The sequence below is a fragment of the Rutidosis leptorrhynchoides genome, chromosome 5 (genome assembly GCF_046630445.1).
Source record: "Rutidosis leptorrhynchoides isolate AG116_Rl617_1_P2 chromosome 5, CSIRO_AGI_Rlap_v1, whole genome shotgun sequence".
NCBI classification, from domain to species: Eukaryota; Viridiplantae; Streptophyta; class Magnoliopsida; order Asterales; family Asteraceae; genus Rutidosis; species Rutidosis leptorrhynchoides.
Window position 1 is genome coordinate 51958782 of NC_092337.1, and position 23024 is coordinate 51981805.

Genomic DNA, 23024 nt, shown 5'->3' on the forward strand with positions numbered 1-23024 from the left:
TTATTGGTATTTATAGATATCCCGCCCATCGTACCCAGTCAAGCGTATGTGGTTATATATAAATACGTCAAATTATAAGTCTATATATTAAATTAACGAGGTATCATTTAGTTAATATAAAGCCCATTAATAGCCCATAGTCTAATTTTCACAAGTGTCGTTCTTTTATCCAAACCCCAATTATGGTCCAAAGCTCAATTACCCAATTTTAATATTTAGCCCAACATCACGATTACTTCGGCTTAAATAAGCATAATAATAACTTAGCTACGAGACATTAATTTAAAAAGGTTGAACATAACTTACAATGATTAAAAATAGCGTAGCGTTACACGGACAGAATTTCGACTTACACCCTTACAACATTCGCTAACATACCCTTATTATTAGAATTTAAAATTAAAATTATAATATAAATATAAATATATATACGTTGATAGATAGAAAGAGAAAAAGATATGATATTCGATCACCAACTGCGAAATTTATAGGCATGTGGCCACAAAAAGTGGCCCATGCGATCACATGGATAATATGCCTACAGGCATGCGATCGCATGGAGGTAGGTACCAGCTCACATAATTATGTTTTCAAGCTTGTCGACGTTATTTTTAAATATATATAATATATAAATAATTTATATAATTATTTAAATATTATATTATATTCTTGTGCATAGTTGACTCATAATTTTTAGTCCGTTGCGTCGAGCGTTGAGAGTTGACTTTGGTCCCGGTTTCGAATTTTCGAACGTCCTTGCGTACAATTTAATATCTTGTATTTTGCATTTTGCGACTTGTACTCTTGTAATTTTGAGACGTTTCTCATCAATAATTTGAACCACTTTGATTGTACTTTGTACTTTTGAGCTTTTTGGTCGTTTGCGTCTTCAATTCGTCGAATCTGTCTTTTGTCTTCACCTTTTATTATTTAAACGAATATTGCTTGTAAATAGAACAATTTCAACTAAAAGCTTGTCTTTCTTGAGGGATAATGCTATGAAATATATGTTCATTTTTAGCATTATCAAATATTCCCACACTTGAGAGTTGCTTGTCCTCAAGCAATATAGTCTTGAAATAAAAATACTAGAATAAGTTCTTTATTCTTCACACTTTGTACATCAGTGATTTCTATACAGCGGTATGAACAATGGTAGTAACGTTGTGGTTTACAGTCCCACATGACTATAGAAATTTAGATCCTTAAGGAAATTGGATCTTTATGAAAACATTTGATCTTTTGAAAATACGATCTAGCTTTTACCCTAGATAAGTTTTCTGGAATAACCCTTCACCGGTGTTTGCAAATTGTTTTTTTGGGTTTGGTGGGTTTCAGATTTGAAAATTTTAGCTCAAAACTTATGGTTTTGTGTCACCCACTTGCTAAACTTGTATTAGGAAAGCAACACGTCCAGTATATTTGCTCCGTATATTACCTTTCGGTAAACTACCGTCCGGTTGTAAAGGAAAGCGTTGAACAAGCAACTGTTAAGGCAATGTCCCATTACATGCTTTTAATTATGGTCTATAACGTGTCAGATGCAATTACCATCCTTGGTAGGAGCAATAGTAAAGCTCACCCTTATGATTTTTCGGTCTGGCACAAGGTCCTGTCTTCGACCATGCTATGCAACCACCGTTCTTAGGGTTGACACCCGATTTGGTTCAGGTGACCTAATGAATTCCAGGTGAATTCCTAGGATTTTACGTTCAATGGTAATGAACGCATTGAAAATGGATTTTCAGAAAACAAATCGGTTTGTAATTTTGATCAAAATATTTTCTCGTTCAAGCTCGAGTTTAGATATCATTGAATTCCATGAGTTTGTAATTCTCAATCTTTAAAGTCAATCTCAAGGATTGAGTAATATCAGACTTAAAAGCTTATTTTTAATCTTTAAGGAGATTATCCTTTCTGGGGGTCTGATTCATTAGTCTTATCAAGCTAATTTGAACGGCGTCCTCCCCATTTTACGAGACAGATCCTCTCATGGTTAGGAAAAGTCTGGCAACTTGGCGACCCTGTTTGATGCTGAGGTCCGTGGATTTCCAGCTGATTTTCGAGAAAACTTTTCAAGGTTTTTCGTAGACTCTACAACTGGTCTGGACGACAACTTCCTGACCTAAATCAAGACGCGCGTTTCTTTTTCGGAAGACTTTATTGATACATCGTGTAGATCCATCTTTCTTTCAAATATATTACAGTAAGTCGGGTAAAACTGTTTAGTTTAGTCTAAAGCAAAAGTATCTTTAATTATTTGTTACAGAAATATGTGATATATGTTTTAAATAACTTGGTAAATTTTTCCCACACTTGGCTTTTATTTTCCTTTCTTTGCCTTTTTATTGTCCTCTATTCCATTTTAAATGAATTCTAACATTTTGGGTTATTTCTCAATTTATGTCCTTTCCGAGGTAACAATAATTTCGGTGTTAACACCTAGTTTTATCGCTCATAAATATGTATAAACATGATTTTGAATTCATTTAATTGAAAATTTTGAAAAATTTTACTAGAATTGGGTAGTCAGTATATAAGACTATGGCTGTTCTTTATTATCAGAGAGCACTAGATTCTAATACAACTACTGTTTTACTAGTATTTTTAATGGAAACCAAGTGTTTAAATTTAAAATTTTAAAAATCCGAAAGAATTTAACCCCTTCCCACACTTAAGATCTTGTAATGCCCTCATTTGCAAGAAATCAGTAACAATTTAAATTATTGAGGGTGATTAGCGTAGAATCATGATTAAATTTTACCAAAGTTTCCAAACATATTGGCGTTTGTTTGCTGAATGATAAATGGTGCACATCATTTGTTCATTCCGTCTTGTTGTTACATCACATTTGTTTTTCGTTTTGTCGTCAAAAGTACTAGCTTTTGCTGAACTTAATGCCAGTCTTTGAAAATGAGTTGTTTTACCCTGTTGTGTACAATTGACAATATACATACATACAATACAAATATAAACATGCATGGTAATTTGAAATGGGACTTAAAATCCCACTTTCAAATATGAAATATTAGTACAACATAATAAAATATTAAACTTACATAAAAGTATCAAAATATAATGTGTTTAAACATAAATAAACAGAAATAATAAAAAGATAAAAATCATAAAAATCACCAATAGGAACTATATCAATCTGGATAGGGGTTCCAGTTCATGTCGTCGTCCGGGTTTCATGGTTGGTGATAGGTGTACTGGTAGGCCTGGTTAGGGTCGTAGAGAGTATATGGTGGTCTCATCTCGGGCTGGTGTGGAGGATAGTAAGCGGGGGTGGATTTTAGAGAGTGTTCGTGTGTGTTTGTGTGTGTGGTGGAGTGCAGAAACAGACCCGCTGGAACTTTTATTTCTGGCCAAATATTCAGCTCCATATGATCGCATGGTCCTGAAGGCCAAATCCCATGCGATCGCATGGGGTCCGGGTACAGTAACTTTTTGCTTTTTTTTTATAAAAACCTTATACTAATGAAACATATAATTAATTAAAAATTAAAATTTTATTTCTTTTTAGGATGAGGGCGTTTCGGATCATCGTCCTAGTCCGTCCTTCGACAAAATTTTAAAATTTGTTATTTTTTAAGCGCAGTTTTAAAAGCAAAGATTTTTGGGTTTTTTTTTAATGTTTTTGGCATACTTTAATTCACTAAGATTAAAAATAATGATAATAAAATTTCTCGTCCCTCCCTAAGGTAGAGCAATTTCGGTTCAACGACCTAGTTTTCAACTCACGACGAATTTATAAATCACATTTTTAACTTAACGAAATAAAGTAAATTTTTGTTTTTAAATTCACACCATACTTAAATTTAAAATGCATAAAATAAAAAATTCATTTTATTAAAAATTCATACCAAATTTATATTATATTTTTGTTTTTATACATACAAACTTATATTAAAAATATTAATTTTTCAAATATTTACAAACTTAAATATATTGATTTTAAAAAGTTTACAATATTAATTTAAAATTAATTTTAAAAACAAAGTAAAAATAAAAATTAAAAATCTTTTTGGTCTTTTATCCCACTTTAATCAATCAAATATTATCAAAAATATACGCCCCTCTTTTCGGTAAAGTAATTTCGGCTATATTACCTAGTTTTACTCCTGACGAATTTCTGAAATATTTTGGGTTGACTGATTAAAGATATTTATACCTTAAGAATAAACGGTAAATTTCGCAGTGATGTAATAAATTTTTGTATGATATCAATAATTTCGGTCGCGCATACCTAATTTTATTGAATACCAATTTAATACTTTATAGCGAACGATTCAGCGTTTATTATCAAAAGGTTAAAAACAATAAAATAAAAATAAAAACTGTACATACTTACCTGTGAGATAGAATTCTCATGACCTGCTTTAGCCCACTCATAAGATAGTCGGACTAATTGGTTTTCCATAGCTACATAGGCATAACCTCGAGCATTCAACGATTTTTCTTCGAAATATATGAATGGTCCTACTCTGCATAAAGTAACAAATTCGGTATTGGAATATGTCTGATTCGTCGAGCATTTTCCTTCGTGTGACCATTTTCCGCATTTGTGACATCTTTCAAGGTGTCGTGCTCTTCTTTTTGCTGCGGATTTTGATTTTCCTTTACCAAAATGTAACTTATTATGATCGTTTCTGAGTTCTTTTCTTACTCCGTCCAATTTGGCTCTTATTACTGATACCAGGTCACTCGGGAGTGTGTCATTATTACGTTTAGTAATCAAAGCTTGTAGCATTAGACCATGGTTCAGATCAAAGGAATTCTTCATCTCGTAAAACCTAAAAAAAATAAAAATTCAGAATGGGGGGAGAAGACTAGTTCTTTAGGGTCTGCTAGGGAAAGACCATTCGGATTCCATTCTTGAAAACTACATGAAAACAGAATATCTAACTCTAACAGAAATACATATTACCCTAAAAAGATTCGAACCTCCCCACACTTAGTTAGATGTGGTGTTGAAATTTTGATTAACTTCATTGTTAATTGGATCATCAACAACTTGTATATCTCTGATTTTTGCTTCAATCCATTTGTTGATTTCCTCCGTAACTTTCACAAATTCAACTAACATTACCTTTTCTTTTGGCGATAAATTAGATACTAATCGGTTACATAACTTAAAGTTTCCCTTAATCTTAGCATCGTGAATCTGTTTATAAAGTTTCTTCATTGAACTGTTAAAAACGGGTTCATCTAATTTCGTATCATCAACGGGGTTCTTTGTGATCGGATCATCATTAAGTGTTTCTTCATCTTCCCCAAACTTATTGGTCTAACAGTTTTGGTTGGTGGAGATCTAAACTTTCGGTTCACAAAGGTGATCGATTTATCATCATCCCTAAGTGTCATTCTACCTTCTCTTACATCAATGAACGCCTCGGTGGTTGCTAAAAGTGGGCGACCTAAAATTAGAGGAATATTAAGGTTTTCCTCCATATTAATCACTATGAAGTTTGCAACAAAGGTCAAACTTCCCACGTTAACAAGTAAATTACTTGCTATTCCAACCGGGTGTTTAATGGTTAGGTCAAATGATTGAACACCTATTTTGGTTGGTTTTAATTTACCCATACCTAATCTTTTTTATAAGGAAAGAGGCATAATATTTGTATTTGCTCCTAAATCTGCGAGTCCATTATATACAGCACCATCATTAAGCAAGCAAGAAATGATAAATTCGCCCGGGTCTCCTGCTTTAGTAAGTCGAGTTGGTTTGTAAACCTTTTTCGGGTGTTCTTTTCTTGGTTCTTTCACTTCTAATTGAACTTTTTTTTCTTCATTTCTTGGAATGGGGGGTTTGTATATAAATTCTTCTTCATCACTCCAATTTGAATTCTCCCCATTTTTCAATTTTGATTTTTCATATGTTGTTGATAACATATTTATATTTTGAAGATTTTCTTGGGTGGTAAAATTATGATTGACTTCATTGTCAACTTCCATCGGACCATGTATGTAATGTTTAACTCTGTGACCATTAACTTTAAATTCAATCCCATTTGAATTTATTAACTCTATTGTTCCGTATGGGAAAACTCTTTTGGCTATAAATGGTCCAGACCATCTTGATTTCAATTTTCCAGGAAATAGCTTAAATCGTGAATTGAAAAGAAGAATTCTGTCTCCTTCCTTAAATTCTTTTGAACTTCTGATTCTTTTATCATGCCATTTCTTCGTTCTTTCTTTATTGATTAACGAATTTTCATATGCTTCATGTCTTAATTCTTCTAATTTGTTTAATTGACTTAACCGTAGACGTCCAGCTTCATGTAAATCAAGATTACATGTCTTCAAAGCCCAAAATGCTTTGTGTTCAATTTCTACTGGAAGATGACATGCTTTTTCGTAAACGAGTCTAAAAGGTGTGGTTCCAATTGGAGTTTTGTAGGCTGTTCTAAAAGCCCAGAGTGCATCCTCCAATTTCATGGACCATTCCTTCGAATTTGATCCTACGGTTTTCTCTAGAATACATTTTAAAGCTCGGTTGGTATTTTCAACTTGTCCACTTGTCTGTAGATGATAAGCAGTGGAGATTTTATGAGTTACTCCATATCTTTTGAGAACTTTCTCAAGTTGATTATTACAAAAATGAGTACCCCGATCACTTATTAAATCTTTCGGTGTTCCGAACCTTGCAAAAAGACGTTTTAAAAAGTTGACTACAACTCGTGCATCGTTAGTTGGGAGAGCTTGTGCTTCCACCCATTTAGATACATAATCAATGGCAACAAGAATGTAGAGATTATTATGAGATTTTGGAAATGGACCCATAAAGTCAATACCCCAAATGTCAAATACTTCACATACTTGAATGACATATTGTGGCATTTCATCTCGTTGACTTATTTTTCCGGCCCTTTGACAAGCATCACAGGATTTGCAAAGAAGGTGTGCGTCTTTGAAAATTGTAGGCCAATAGAATCCAGCATCGTAAACTTTTCTTGCTGTGAGTTGAGGCCCATAATGCCCTCCTGTTGGTCCTGTGTGACAATGGTTTAAGATTTGACTGGCTTCCTCTCCGAATACACATCGGCGTATTATTCCATCAGGACAACTTTTAAACAAATGTGGATCTTCCCAGAAATAGTGTTTTATATCACTAACGAATTTCTTTCGTTTTTGGTACGATAATCCTTTTTCAAGGAATCCACATACTAAGTATTTTGCATAGTCTGCAAACCATGGAATTTCACTATAATCTATTTTCAATAGATATTCATCAGGAAAGTTGTCTTGTATGGCTGATTCATTTATAACTTCTAATTCGGGATTTTCAAGACGAGAAAGATGATCAGCGGCGAGATTTTCTGCTCCCTTTTTATCTCGGATTTCAATATCAAACTCTTGTAAGAGTAAGATCCAACGGATTAATCATGGCTTGGCATCTTGTTTTGAAAATAGGTATCTAAGAGCAGAATGGTCAGTATAGACCACCGTTTTTGCTAGAACGAGATATGAATGAAATTTATCAAAAGTAAAGACAATAGCAAGGAGTTCTTTTTCAGTAGTTGTATAATTCGTTTGTGTTCCTTGTAATGTCTTACTAGCATAAAAAATAGGTTGAAATCGTTTTTCAATTCTTTGTCCTAAAACGGCTCCCATTGAAAAATCACTTGCATCACACATTAGTTCAAACGGTAGATTCCAATTTGGAGTTATCATGATCGGCGCATTAGTGAGTTTTTCTTTAAGAATATTAAAAGATTTAATGCATTCATCTGAAAAGATGAATGGAGCATCCTTTTCTAGGAGTTTATTCATAGGAGTGGCAATTTTAGAAAAATCTTTTATGAAACGTCGGTAAAAACCGGCATGCCCTAGAAAACTCCTAACTCCTCTAACATTGGTGGGATGTGGAAGTTTAGCAATTACATCTACTTTAGCTCTATCCACTTCAATTCCTTCCTTTGAAATTTTATGACCAAGAACGATGCCTTTTTTAACCATGAAATGGCATTTCTCCCAATTAAGTACTAGATTTGATTGCTCGCATCTAATAAGCATTCGTTCAAGATTAACTAGACATGATTCAAATGTATCACCAAAGACTGAAAAGTCATCCATGAAAACTTCCATGCATTCTTCTAACATGTCGTGAAAAATCGCCATCATGCACCTTTGAAAGGTTGCAGGGGCGTTGCAAAGTCTAAATGGCATGCGTTTGTAAGCAAAAGTACCATAAGGGCACGTAAATGTGGTTTTCTCTTGATCTTCGGGTGCTATTGGAATTTGAAAATATCCAAAAAAACCATCAAGAAAACAATAGTAACTATTTCCGGCTAATCTTTCCAACATTTGATCAATGAAAGGTAAGGGAAAGTGATCTTTTCTGGTGGCGTCATTTAATTTTCTATAATCAATACAAACACGCCATCCTGTTACAGTCCTAGTAGGAATAAGCTCATTTTTCTCATTTGTGATGACAGTCATGCCACCCTTCTTATGCACGCATTGAACTGGGCTTACCCATGGACTATCAGAAATTGGATAAATTAAACCTGTATCAAGCAGTTTAATAATTTCTTTCTTAACAACATCTTGCATATTCGGATTTAGTCTTCGTTGGCGTTGCACATACGTTTTATGACCTACTGTGACAACCCGAAAATTTCCAACCAAATTTAAACTTTAATCTTTATATGTTTCCGACACGATAAGCAATATTTGTTAAGTTAAATTTCAAGAATTTTAAACTATGTTCATACATTCATTCAACCTCGACCAAGTTCCAACGATTCACGAACCATTAAACGAATATGATTATATATGTATATGTGTATATATATTATAACTTGAAACGTAAACAAAATATTAGATTAAATACTTTATATGATTGTATCTGTTTCAAAATGTTTATCAATGGAATTAGAAGATAAGATCAAATGATTGAATTATCAGATATATTGAATTATGATTACAAGTCTCTGTTGAAAGGCCCACGTTGATTTGAGAAATCTTTTCATTTTAACAATATTCGGAAAATGGTAAAGTGATTTATAAATAAGAACAAATTGTCAATTATTGAGAACTAGACAAAGGATAGTGGAAGATTGAATCTCATAAAGACTTGATTGATCTATTTAGTTTCAAACGTACAAAAACGTTTTCAGTTTAAAAAGAACTTTATTATTAAAACGTATATAACTTTTATAAATATCTAGAACCACTTTTGACAACTCATTACTTAACTAGTATGATAAAGATAACGATATTTATATTTTATTTTATTAAATATATATAACGATTTAAATTAATATTATATATATTTATACGCGTATTATACGTACATAGTTTTATACTTTTACTATACTTAAACTTTACCTTTACTTTATTTTTACTTTACTTTAACTTTAATAATTCACTTTAATAATTCATACTTTAATAATTCATACTTTAATAATTCACTTTAATAATTCATAGTTTAATAATTCACTTTAATAATTCATACTTTAATAATTCACTTTAATAATTCAAAAATCTATTATAAATAGAATTCAATAGGTTTCATTATTTCATAGAAACTTGAAAATATTTTTCTCTAAACTCTCTCAATCGATTTACATATATATATTTACTCCGTATTATTTCAAGATATTATGAGTATACATAAAATATTACGACGGAGTGCTGTCCGAGTGATTTCGAAATTGTTTTTCGAGTAGGATAGGATTAAGGAAATTATGGGTTATAGCTATGGAGGTGATTGAGTATGGTTCATGGGTATGCTCGTGAGGTCAATATATTGTTTATCATTTCCGTTGTGTCTACGTACCTTTCCTGCAATATTGAATCTCAATATTGATACGTGAGTACTCATAATTTAACTTTTACATACTAATAGTGTATCCCTGACTAGTGCTCGAGTATTTAGGATTATGCATGCTTGTACTTTTGATATTGCCCTTAGACAGGTTAGGTTGAATCTTAAATTAGTTACACTTACGGTTGAGATAAGGTATAAGATATGCATGTCCTTGGAAAGCTAGTGAAAAATTAAGAACTTTTCCTTTAGATATCGAATGGTTTCGATGAATGGATTAGAAGTTATAATCAATTGAATTTTTGATATTTTTATTAAAAATGATTATTATTATCGTCGTTTTTATCGTCGTTCTAGTTTTATCTTATTATTATCATTATTATCTTTATCAATAAAAGGGATTTATCATTAAAAATTGTTATTTTTTATTATTATTACTATCGTTATTATCGTTAAAGTTATAATTAGTATTATTATTATTATCCAATTATTATTATTATTATTATTATTATTATTATTATTATTATTATTATTATTATTATTATTATTATTATTATTATTAGTATTATTATTATTATTATTATTATCATTATTAATATGTATATCATTATTTAAAAATGGTTATTGTTATTGTTATTATTATTATTACTATATTATCATTAAGATAATTATTAGTATTATCGTTAATAATGTTATAGTAACTATCATTATTAATATTAGTGTAATTAAAACAAATATTTGTAACACCTAATTATTTTGATTACTATTATTATCATTATTATGAACACGATATAAAAGACGATTAAAAGCTATTAAACGAAACGATTAGGAAATAATGAGTAAGAGTATCATGATGAAATTAAAATATTATAAGATATTGATTTAGATAAAATTATCGTTCTTATTATTTTTATCATTACTATTATTATTAAAAGTATCGTTAGTATTAAAACTATCATTTTAACAAAAATTATCATTTTAATAGAAATGTCATTGTTACTCTAAAATATCATTATTATTATTATTTTAAACAGAATTATTATTTTAAAGATAATATTAAAAATTATCGTAAATATTAAAGTTATCATAATTAGAATTATCGTTTTATCATAATGTCATCTTAGTAATTATAAATATTGATATTTTTATAATAATAATTATTATTACAAAATAATACAACTTTTACTTACTATCATTATAGATATTATTTTATCAAATAAATATGTGATACAAACATATTTTACTACGTGTAATAACTTACATTAATAATACCTATCATATTATCTTTATAATATTAAATGAACCCTATAAATTTTATTACTTAATATATATAAAAGTATATTTTATTATATAAATTTAATATAAAATTTTATTTATTAATAAATAAATTATATTATTTACTCTAATAAATCTTTTAAAAATATTTAAAAATATAAAACGACGATATTTAAACTATATATTAATCATGTATAGATTTTTGGAAATTATTTTGAGTCAAATTTACTTTTGTTGACTTTTGCATATTAGTCTCGAGCATTAAGATAGTGGTACACTATGACTTGACCTAATTTGTTAGACAAATATTGACCAACACATAAATATATATAATTAATTTAGGTTCGTGAATCCGAGGCCAACCTTGCACTTGTTCAATGACGTTATATGTATTTTTACTACGAAATACAGTATGGTGAGTTTCATTTGCCTTTTTACCCTTTATATTTTTGGGCTGAGAATACATGCGCAATTTTTATAAATGTTTTACGAAATAGACACAAGTAATCGAAACTACATTATATGGTTGAATTATCGAAATCGAATATGCCCCTTTTTATTAAGTCTGGTAATCTAAGAATTAGGGAACAGACACCCTAATTGACGCGAATCCTAAAGATAGATCTATTGGGCCTAACAAACCCCATCCAAAGTACCGGATGCTTTAGTACTTCGAAATTTATATCATGTCCGAAGGAGGATCCCGGAATGATAGGGGATATTCTTATATGTATCTAGTTAATGTCGGTTACCAGGTGTTCACCATATGAATGATTATATTTGTCTCTATGCATGGAACGTATATTTATGAGAACTGGAAATGAAATTCTTGTGGTCTATTAAAATGATGGAAATAAATGATTATGATAAACTAATGAACTCACCAACCTTTTGGTTGACACTTTAAAGCATGTTTATTCTCAGGTGTTAAAGAAATCTTCCGCTGTGCATTTGCTCATTTTAAAGATATTACTTGGAGTCTTTCATAGCATATTTCGAAGAACGTTGCATTCGAGTCATTGAGTTCATCAAAGATTATTATTAAATCAATTTATAGTTGGATAGTGGATATTATGAAATGGTATGCATGCCTGTCAATTTTCGATGTAAAGAAAGTTTGTCTTTTAAAAACGAATGCAATGTTTGTAAAATGTATCATATAGAGGTCAAATACCTCGCAATGTAATCAACTATTGTGAATCGTTTATAATGTATATGAAAGGGTCCTTTCAGTTGGTATCAGAGCGGTGGTCTTAGCGAACCAGGTCTGCATTAGTGTGTCTAATTGATAAGTTGATAAGATGCATTAGGTAGCCTGGACTTCGACCGTGTCTGCATGTCAAAAGTTTTGCTTATAATTTTTGTCGTAAATTGCCTGCTTATCATTCTTAGTCTAGACACGTCTTACTGCATTGATTTCATGAATAGTGTATAGACAAAATTCATATCTTAGCATATCTGCTAATCCATATCTTAGCGTATTTGTTACTGTAAACTTTGCCTGACATATCCCGTAAATTCCTCCGTAATCTACGAAATCTTTTGAGCTATATATATAGATATTCTATGTAATTAGAATACCACCCGATAGCCGAAAAATCATTTCATATCAAAAAATCCTTTATTCACTCGAACGAAATAGAATTCGTCATTAGTTCAAGTCCCTCGAATTCTGATATGGAATCCCACTCAAGCTCCGAAAGCAGTGTGACCGGAATGGATCAACCAATTAGCCATCATCTATTCTGGATGAATTGGGGATAGGTTCGTAGCCTCTTCAATAATTGGAGACAAGAAGAAGGTGATCCCTTCCATCCACCACATTGCCCTCTTGACGAAGAATCTGAAGCACTTACAGGAGAACCTGTCCGAAACACCATTTTCTCGCTCATTTTCAGAGTATCTCGTCACGATTATATATTACATCAAATTTTAGATTTTATTTATCCGCTCGTTGGAACCAACAATCACCCCGGTGTAATAGAAGAAGTCAACGCGCTTCGTGTTTGAGTAGTGACTTTAGAGAATATGGTGCAAGGGTTACAAACACCAACAAATAACGAAGTATTAATTCATAATTTCAATTTTATTGAATAAATACTCCGTAAAAGTTATGTAATTTCTAAAGTCTTTAGGGATTATTCAGTTCTAGTTTCAACCATAAATCAAATGAGTTTAATTTAATATTAACTCATTAAATCTATGTTACATCTGAAGAAAATATGCACATATATATTTTCATAAAGACTGTAATAAAATTCTGTTGTACAAAATATTAATTGTGAATTTTTTTTTAATGGGTAGGTAATACCCGAGAGATATATAAATTCACAATTAATATGTTACATTTTTCGAATCTGATTAAGCAAATCATCAACTATACTCCCAAAATCTCATAACAATATACATTCTTGTATAGTAATCAAAACAACCATTCTCACCCAAATTTGATTACGCATTCTGATTTTGACAAATCAAAATCCAAGTCATGATTTAACAGAAGACATCACTCTTAGATTCCTACATCTTTCAAAGCTATACTTTGACTTCAAAACTGTGTAACATCATATGTATATTAACGATTACAAACTGTGTTCAAACTCTCCGAAGTTTTCGAAGACACTTCAAACAATGAACAATCGAGATGATGATCCAACCACATATTACCCACATTTATGTACCTAAAAAGCTCTCGAAGCCAAAGTCATATTTCGACGCGTATCCGTGTCAGACCCTTTGGCATTTATTAGCTAAAATGACTTTTCAATTCCTTTTCAAAGTAGACAGTTTTGTCACAGCTCCAGCAAGTCAACTTTGACTTTTCAGTCAGACTAACCTTATTATAACCTTGAGATATACACCATCGTTACCAGTGAACCTTTTACATTCCACCACATTATTAGCAGATGTACCAACAACTTCATTACCCTTTGACTTTAGCCTCTCCAAAAAGTCATTATAATTATTCATTAAAACCCCATCATTTACTCATTCGCATCTTGTAATGAGAATTGCCATACGAATCATTGGGAATTAGCAATCAGTATTTTGAAATCTCGCAGCATGTCTACGCCAACAGTTATATGTGTATATATAACGTCTATCTTCTGGACTTAATTTGAATGTGAAGTTTCTGAAAAACACTCTGAACTACGAATTGGTTCTCAGAAAATGGAAAAAATGATGATGAAGCAGCAAAAACTATAAACGACTTTAAACGGTAAAAGTTGGATGATAATGATGAAATGTGCTGGCAAAGAGCAGAAAAAGAGAAGTTTTGGAACTGGAAAACGGATTGAGCAAAGTAGGAAGGAGGCTGTGGACAAATTACAAAGACTGAACCTGACTTCAAAGGATCCAAATGATTCAGTACCTGCTGAAGTCATTAACGAATACCTTGCTCCTGACTCTAAACCCCTGCGGACAATATTCTTCATCATCCTCTGATATTCGAAATTCTAAAATATCATCATATCTTTCATTATAAATATCCTCCATATTTCTGAAGATATTTTCTTAATTTTTCTTATTTGAAATCATTTACCTCTTCGCGCTATCTGTGTTACATCATAAAAGAAACTATTTTAGTTTCTAAATTCTGAAACATTCAAGTTTAAAATAGGAATATTTTGAAGTAGTGTTGGGAACTGAAGCATGAATTAGTATAATATAATGATACTTGATCAATGTGATTATATTACAGTAAGTCATGCTGAGTTTCTAAATGGAACGTGATTATTTCACAGATCATAACATCATCATGTATCATGTTATACGACTCTTGTATTCTATTTAACCTCTAAAACATCAAGAAAATATTTCTTGATGATTCGGCCTTTTCCAAGGTATTCTAGTAATTTGACAAGTCAAGATCGTGCCATCACAATTTCCTTCCTAGAACATTAACAATGTTCATTCCGAAATTTATATCTGTGAATTCTGGACCATTACAAGCGGTGCTTAATCGCAAAAAGAAGAAACGAAAGGACAAAACTCCGAAATAGAAATTGGGGTATAAATTGCAGCAAATAAAAGAGAGCATTAACTGTGAATGATAATGATTATAGAAGACAGAAGTAGAGACTTTGAAATATAAGGGAACATATAAAGCCCAACGACAAACCAGAAATTGTAAACCATATATATCGATGCATATAGCAATATAAAGACACAGGAGAACTAGAAATACTATAAACCCAAGAGTATAGTAGAAGTAAATAGATTCTTTCAGCGGTAGATGAAAAAGAAGAATGACCGATATGAAAGTTAGAAGTATATCTAGAATCAGAACTGGATGGAGCATATTGATGAATACTTTAAAATATGAGTTGAGGGGGAAAGAATAGAAGGTGATGAAACATGACTAGGAACTTAGAAATCAATAGATTTAACTCACACAATGGCGGAATAAGTGAATCAAACCCTCTAGTGAATAGGTTAAGTTTTTTTATTGATTAATTTAGTCAAATCACAACTAAATCAAGTGTGATTAGATCAACACCTAGAGCTTTTATTCACCACCTGGGTGATTTGGACTGAGAGAGAATTGGAGGAGCTCACTAGATCTAAGTGTGTGTAACAAATGAGAGGCTTAACCTAAAATGAAGAACATAAGACTTTATATACCCCTGCTGTTGACTCACCCATACGATTCATTCATCACACGTACGAGTTGGCTTCATCAGCCATACGGGTGATCACTCACTCGTGTATTCTCATTTAGGTTGTAATTGTGACTTAGCTCAGCATCAACCGTGCGTATGAGCCGGTCAGCCATACTAGTGAGGCTTCACTCGTACGTCTGACTAAGTCTAACATAGTCAAACATCTAAATCTCATTCCTGCAGTTCCAATAACCACATACAAACACGGATAGGATAATAACGAGCAACCATGGTGGCCTGTAAACTGTTGTACCTGCAATGGACGTGGGTAGATGTCTAGGGACTTGCATAAAATGCATCAACAGAAGGTGTGAGTTGTAAGGAAACGAAGGAGATGAATTTATAAGAAAATCTTCGACAGAATAATTAAAATGGACGATCGCATTTAAAGCGGATCCTAATTCTCTTGATTACCGGAGAGTCAAATCTTATTAAGAAGATTTTCTTCAAATCCCTTGAAATCTGGGAATCAATCATATCTACGTCAAATGATAAGATGAATCTACACTTACTCATTTCACTCTTCTATGTTAGCTTCATTCGTACTCTTCATATAAATGGATTGTTTATCCAAATTATTCGCTGATGATAAAACTCTAATTTTCAGCCCGTATGCATCATGAAAACATACTTATTATCATTCACGACCTTTCCACTCAAATTTCAGGACGAAATTTCTTTAACGGGTAGGTACTGTGACAACCCGGAAATTTCCAACCAAATTTAAACTTTAATCTTTATATGTTTCCGACACGATAAGCAATATTTGTTAAGTTAAATTTCAAGAATTTTAAACTATGTTCATACATTCATTCAACCTCGACCAAGTTCCAATGATTCACGAACCATTAAACGAATATGATTATATATGTATATGTGTATATATATTATAAATTGAAACGTAAACAAAATATTAGATTAAATACTTTATATGATTGTATCTGTTTCAAAATGTTTATCAATGGAATTAGAAGATAAGATCAAATGATTGAATTATCAGATATATTGAATTATGATTACAAGTCTCTGTTGAAAGGCCCACGTTGATTTGAGAAATCTTTCCATTTTAACCATATTTGGAAAATGGTAAAGTGATTTATAAATAAGAACAAATTGTCAATTATTGAGAACTAGACAAAGGATAGTGGAATATTGAATCTCATAAAGACTCGATTGATCTATTTAGTTTCAAACGTACAAAAACGTTTTCAGTTTAAAAAGAACTTTATTATTAAAACGTATATAACTTTTATAAATATCTAGAACCACTTTTGACAACTCATTACTTAACTAGTATGATAAAGATAACGATATTTATATTTTATTTTATTAAATATATATAACGATTTAAATTAATATTATATATATTTATACGCATATTATACGTACATAGTTTTATACTTTTACTATACTTAAACTTTACCTTTACTTTATTTTTACTTTACTTTAACTTTAATAATTCACTTTAATAATTCATACTTTAATAATTCACTTTAATAATTCATACTTTAATAATTCACTTTAATAATTCATACTTTAATAATTCACTTTAATAATTCAAAAATCTATTATAAATAGAATTCAATAGGTTTCATTATTTCATAGAAACTTGAAAATATTTTTCTCTAAACTCTCTCAATCGATTTACATATATATATTTACTCCGTATTATTTCAAGATATTATTAGTATACATAAAATATTACGACGGAGTGCTGTCCGAGTGATTTCGAAATTGTTTTTCGAGTAGGATAGGATTAAGAAAATTATGGTTTATAGCTATGGAGGTGATTGAGTATGGTTCATGGGTATGCTCGTGAGGTCAATATATTGTTTATCATTTCCGTTGCATCTACGTACCTTTCCTGCAATATTGAATCTCAATATTGATACGTGAGTACTCATAATTTAACTTTTACATACTAATAGTGTATCCCTGACTAGTGCTCGAGTATTTAGGATTATGCATGCTTGTACTTTTGATATTGCCCTTTGACAGGTTAGGTTGAATCTTAAATTAGTTACACTTACGGTTGAGATAAGGTATAAGATATGCATGTCCTTGGAAAGCTAGCAAAAAATTAAGAACTTTTCCTTTAGATATCGAATGGTTTCGATGAATGGATTAGAAGTTATAATCAATTGAATTTTTGATATTTTTATTAAAAATGATTATTATTATCGTCGTTTTTATCGTCGTTCTAGTTTTATCTTATTATTATCATTATTATTATCTTTATCAATAAAAGGGATTTATCATTAAAAATTGTTATTTTTTATTATTATTACTATCGTTATTATCGTTAAAGTTATAATTAGTATTATTATTATTATCCAATTATTATTATTATTATTATTATTAGTATTATTATTATTATTATTATTATTATTATTATTATTATCATTATTAATATGTATATCATTATTTAAAAATGGTTATTGTTATTGTTATTATTATTATTACAATATTATCATTAAGATAATTATTAGTATTATCGTTAATAATGTTATAGTAACTATCATTATTAATATTAGTGTAATTAAAACAAATATTTGTAACACCTAATTATTTTGATTACTATTATTATCATTATTATGAACACGATATAAAAGACGATTAAAAGCTATTAAACGAAACGATTAGGAAATAATGAGTAAGAGTATCATGATGAAATTAAAATATTATAAGATATTGATTTAGATAAAATTATCGTTCTTATTATTTTTATCATTACTATTATTATTAAAAGTATCGTTAGTATTAAAACTATCATTTTAACAAAAATTATCATTTTAATAGAAATGTCATTGTTACTCTAAAATATCATTATTATTATTATTTTAAACAGAATTATTATTTTAAAGATAATATTAAAAATTATCGTAAATATTAAAGTTATCATAATTAGAATTATAGTTTTATCATAATGTCATCTTAGTAATTATAAATATTGATATTTTTATAATAATAATTATTATTACAAAATAATACAACTTTTACTTACTATCATTATAGATATTATTTTATCAAATAAATATGTGATACAAACATATTTTACTACGTGTAATAACTTACTTTAATAATACCTATCATATTATCTTTATAATATTAAATGAACCCTATAAATTTTATTACTTAATATATATAAAAGTATATTTTATTATATAAATTTAATATAAAATTTTATTTATTAATAAATAAATTATATTATTTACTCTAATAAATCTTTTAAAAATATTTAAAAATATAAAACGACGATATTTAAACTATATATTAATCATGTATAGATTTTTGGAAATTATTTTGAGTCAAATTTACTTTTGTTGACTTTTGCATATTAGTCTCGAGCATTAAGATAGTGGCACACTATGACTTGACCTAATTTGTTAGACAAATATTGACCAACACATAAATATATATAATTAATTTAGGTTCGTGAATCCGAGGCCAACCTTGCACTTGTTCAATGACGTTATATGTATTTTTACTACGAAATACAGTATGGTGAGTTTCATTTGCCTTTTTACCCTTTATATTTTTGGGCTGAGAATACATGCGCAATTTTTATAAATGTTTTACGAAATAGACACAAGTAATCGAAACTACATTATATGGTTGAATTATCGAAATCGAATATGCCCCTTTTTATTAAGTCTGGTAATCTAAGAATTAGGGAACAGACACCCTAATTGACGCGAATCCTAAAGATAGATCTATTGGGCCTAACAAACCCCATCCAAAGTACCGGATGCTTTAGTACTTCGAAATTTATATCATGTCCGAAGGAGGATCCTGGAATGATAGGGGATATTCTTATATGTATCTAGTTAATGTCGGTTACCAGGTGTTCACCATATGAATGATTATTTTTGTCTCTATGCATGGAACGTATATTTATGAGAACTGGAAATGAAATTCTTGTGGTCTATTAAAATGATGGAAATAAATGATTATGATAAACTAATGAACTCACCAACCTTTTGGTTGACACTTTAAAGCATGTTTATTCTCAGGTGTTAAAGAAATCTTCCGCTGTGCATTTGCTCATTTTAAAGATATTACTTGGAGTCTTTCATAGCATATTTTGAAGAACGTTGCATTCGAGTCATTGAGTTCATCAAAGATTATTATTAAATCAATTTATAGTTGGATAGTGGATATTATGAAATGGTATGCATGCCTGTCAATTTTCGATGTAAAGAAAGTTTGTCTTTTAAAAACGAATGCAATGTTTGTAAAATGTATCATATAGAGGTCAAATACCTCGCAATGTAATCAACTATTGTGAATCGTTTATAATGTATATGAACGGGTCCTTTCACCTTCTTCCATAAGGATTTTATGTGTGCAATACGAAGGACTTATTCCTTTAATATCAAGAATTTTCCATGCAATAGCTGGTTTATGAGCTTTTAACACAGAAAAGAGTTGAGATTTTTCATTTTCAGTAAGAGAAGACGATATTATTACAGGTAATTCAGATTCACCATGTAGATAAGCGTATTCCAAATGGTTTGGAAGTGGCTTTAACTCTAATGTCGGTGGTTCTTCTATCGATGATTTATATCGATATCTGTCTTCCTCTTTTAGCATTTGAATTTCTTCTGTTGTTGGTTCATATCCATTAGCCACAAGCGTAGCTAACATTTCAGCTTCATCAATTGGTTCAGTACCTTCTCCTAAAGAACATTCTCCTGTTCCTTGTAATTCTGGAAATTCTTCTAACAATTCTGCATATGAATCTATAGTTTGAATATAATAACATGTATCATCTGCAGATTGCGGTTGTTGCATGGCTCTATCAACAGAAAGGTAACACTCTCATCCTCTATACTTAGGGTCAGTTTCTTACCAAACACGTCTATTATTGCTTTAGCCGTGTTTAAGAATGGTTTCCTAATATGAGAGGAACTCGAGAATCTTCTTCCATGTCCAGAATAACAAAATCTACTGGAAATACTAAGGTACCAACTTTAACTAGCATGTTCTCCATTATCCCTCTAGGATATTTTACTGATCGATCGGCTAGTTGTATGCTTATTCGTGTTAGTTTTAATTCTCCAAGGTCTAGTTTAGCTTATAATGAATATGGCATTAAATTTATACTAGCACCTAAGTCTGCCAATGCTTCTATTGAACTAAGACTACCCAGAAAATATGGAATCGTGAAACTTCCTGGATCTGATAATTTTTCTGGTATCTTATTCAACAGCACTGCAGAACAATTAGCATTCATTGTAACAGCCGAGAGTTCTTCCATTTTCTTTCTATTTGTGATTAGATCTTTCAAAAATTTAGCATATCTAGGCATTCCTGAAATCACATCAATGAAAGGAAGATTGACATTTATTTGTTTAAACATATCCAAAAATTTGAATTGCTCGGCTTCAAGTCTCTCTTTTCTCATTTTACTCGGGTAAGGAAGTGGTGGTTGGTATGGTTTAACATAAGGTTTTGCCTTAACTGTGTTATCTTCATTAACCTTCTCAACTACCGGCTCTGTTTCCTTATCTTGCTCAGATTGTGGTTCTTGTGGAGTAGGAATAGAGTCATCAGAAATTACAGGCATTTCAGGTGGTTTAAGTGTAATACCACTTCTTGTGGTAATGGCTTTAGCTGTTTCATTCTGGGGGTTAGCATTTGTATCACTAGGCAGACTTCCCTGTTTTCTTTCACCTATCAACCTTGCTAGGTTGCTTACTTCTTGTTCCAGATTTTGAATAGAAGCTTGTTGATTTCTAAATGCCTGAGCATTTTGTTCATTGGTTTGTTTCTGAGATGTGAAAAACTGCGTTTGAGATTCAACTAGCTTCGTCATCATATCTTCTAAATTTGGCTTTTTATCATCAGTTTGTGGTGGTTTGTTTTGAAAATAGGTCTTTGCTGATTGTAAGTATTATTGGATACTTGTTGATTGCTAGGACCTTGTTGGTTTTTGTATGGAACATTTCGGTTATAGTTCTGATTTTGATTGTAGATTGGTCTTGGAGGTTGATAATTATTCTGATAATTATTTCCAGGCCTTTGGTTTATGTATGAAACATTCTCTCTTTGTTCCATTGTTAGTTCAATACTGAGACAATATTTTGTTAAATGTGGTCCTCCACACTGCTCACAACTAATTCGTATTGAATGAATATCTTTAGTCATCTTTTCCATTCGTCTCTCGACAGCATCTATCTTTGCGGAAATGGAATCAAATTCATGGCTAGAATCGGCTCTAGCTGCTTTAGATGATCTAACGATATCTTTTTCTTGATGCCACTCATGTGAGTGGGAAGCAGTGTTATCAATAATTTGGTAAGCGTCAGTTGCAGTTTTCTTCATAATGGAACCTCCAGCTGCTATATCGATGTCTTTCCTTGTAGTGATGTTGCATCCTTGGTAGAATATTTGTACTATTTGACAGGTGTCTAAGCCATGTTGCGGACATCCTCTTAATAACTTTTCAAATCTTGTCCACGCTTCATATAAAGTTTCATTTGGCTTTTGTGTGAACGTAACAATTTCTCCTTGAAGTCTTACGGCTTTAGATGCCGGAAAGAATTGTTTAAGAAATTTTTCAACTAAAACGTCCCATGTATCAATCGCTCCTTCAGGTAACGATTCTAACCAATCTTTGGCTTCTCCCTTTAAAGTCCAGGGAAATAACATGAGATATATCTGTTCATCCTCAACTTCTCGAATTTTAAATAGAGTGCAGATCCTATTAAAAGTACGAAGATGTTCATTTGGATCTTCCTTCGGCGCACCACTAAATTGGCATTGATTAGTTACCATGTGTAGGATTTGTCCTTTGATTTCATAATCTGGCGGATTTATGTCAGGTTGAGTAATTGCGTGACCTTGGCCAGTGCGTTTAGCTCTCATTCGGTCTTCCATACTTAGAGGTTCCAGATTCTCCATGATTGAATTTGTTGAATCTGAATCACTAGAGGATTCTGATTTAATAGTAGGTTCCTCAACAATCTCCGTTTGAATGATTTGTGGTTCCGAAGGAAAGATTAGTGGTTCAGGATCTCTGAATTGTCCCTGAATATCCTTCGGATTCTCAATTGTGAGGTCGGGTTCAAAAAATGGATTATCGGAAATTTGAATTGGAGTACTTGGTCGACTAGATGACGATTCTAAAGAAAAATCAACGGTGACAATATTGGCTAGATGTCTTGATCTGGTTACAGGTGGTGAACGTACAAAAGGTGGTGAACATTTTGCTCGGTGCATTCACTGAATATCCTATTAGTTATAAAAGATAAAAATTATTTAAGTTATCAAATTAATAGACTTTTCTGCTTTTGCCCACGTTT

General features: G+C 31.0%; 1 non-coding gene across 1 annotated transcript; it reads left to right on the forward strand.

Annotated features, from left to right (window-relative positions):
* The first annotated feature begins 22132 nt into the window (after positions 1 to 22132).
* Positions 22133 to 22239, forward strand: LOC139851114 (small nucleolar RNA R71). Its single transcript, XR_011760474.1, has one exon. It is a non-coding gene; the product is annotated as a small nucleolar RNA R71 (small nucleolar RNA).
* The last annotated feature ends 785 nt before the right edge of the window (positions 22240 to 23024 follow it).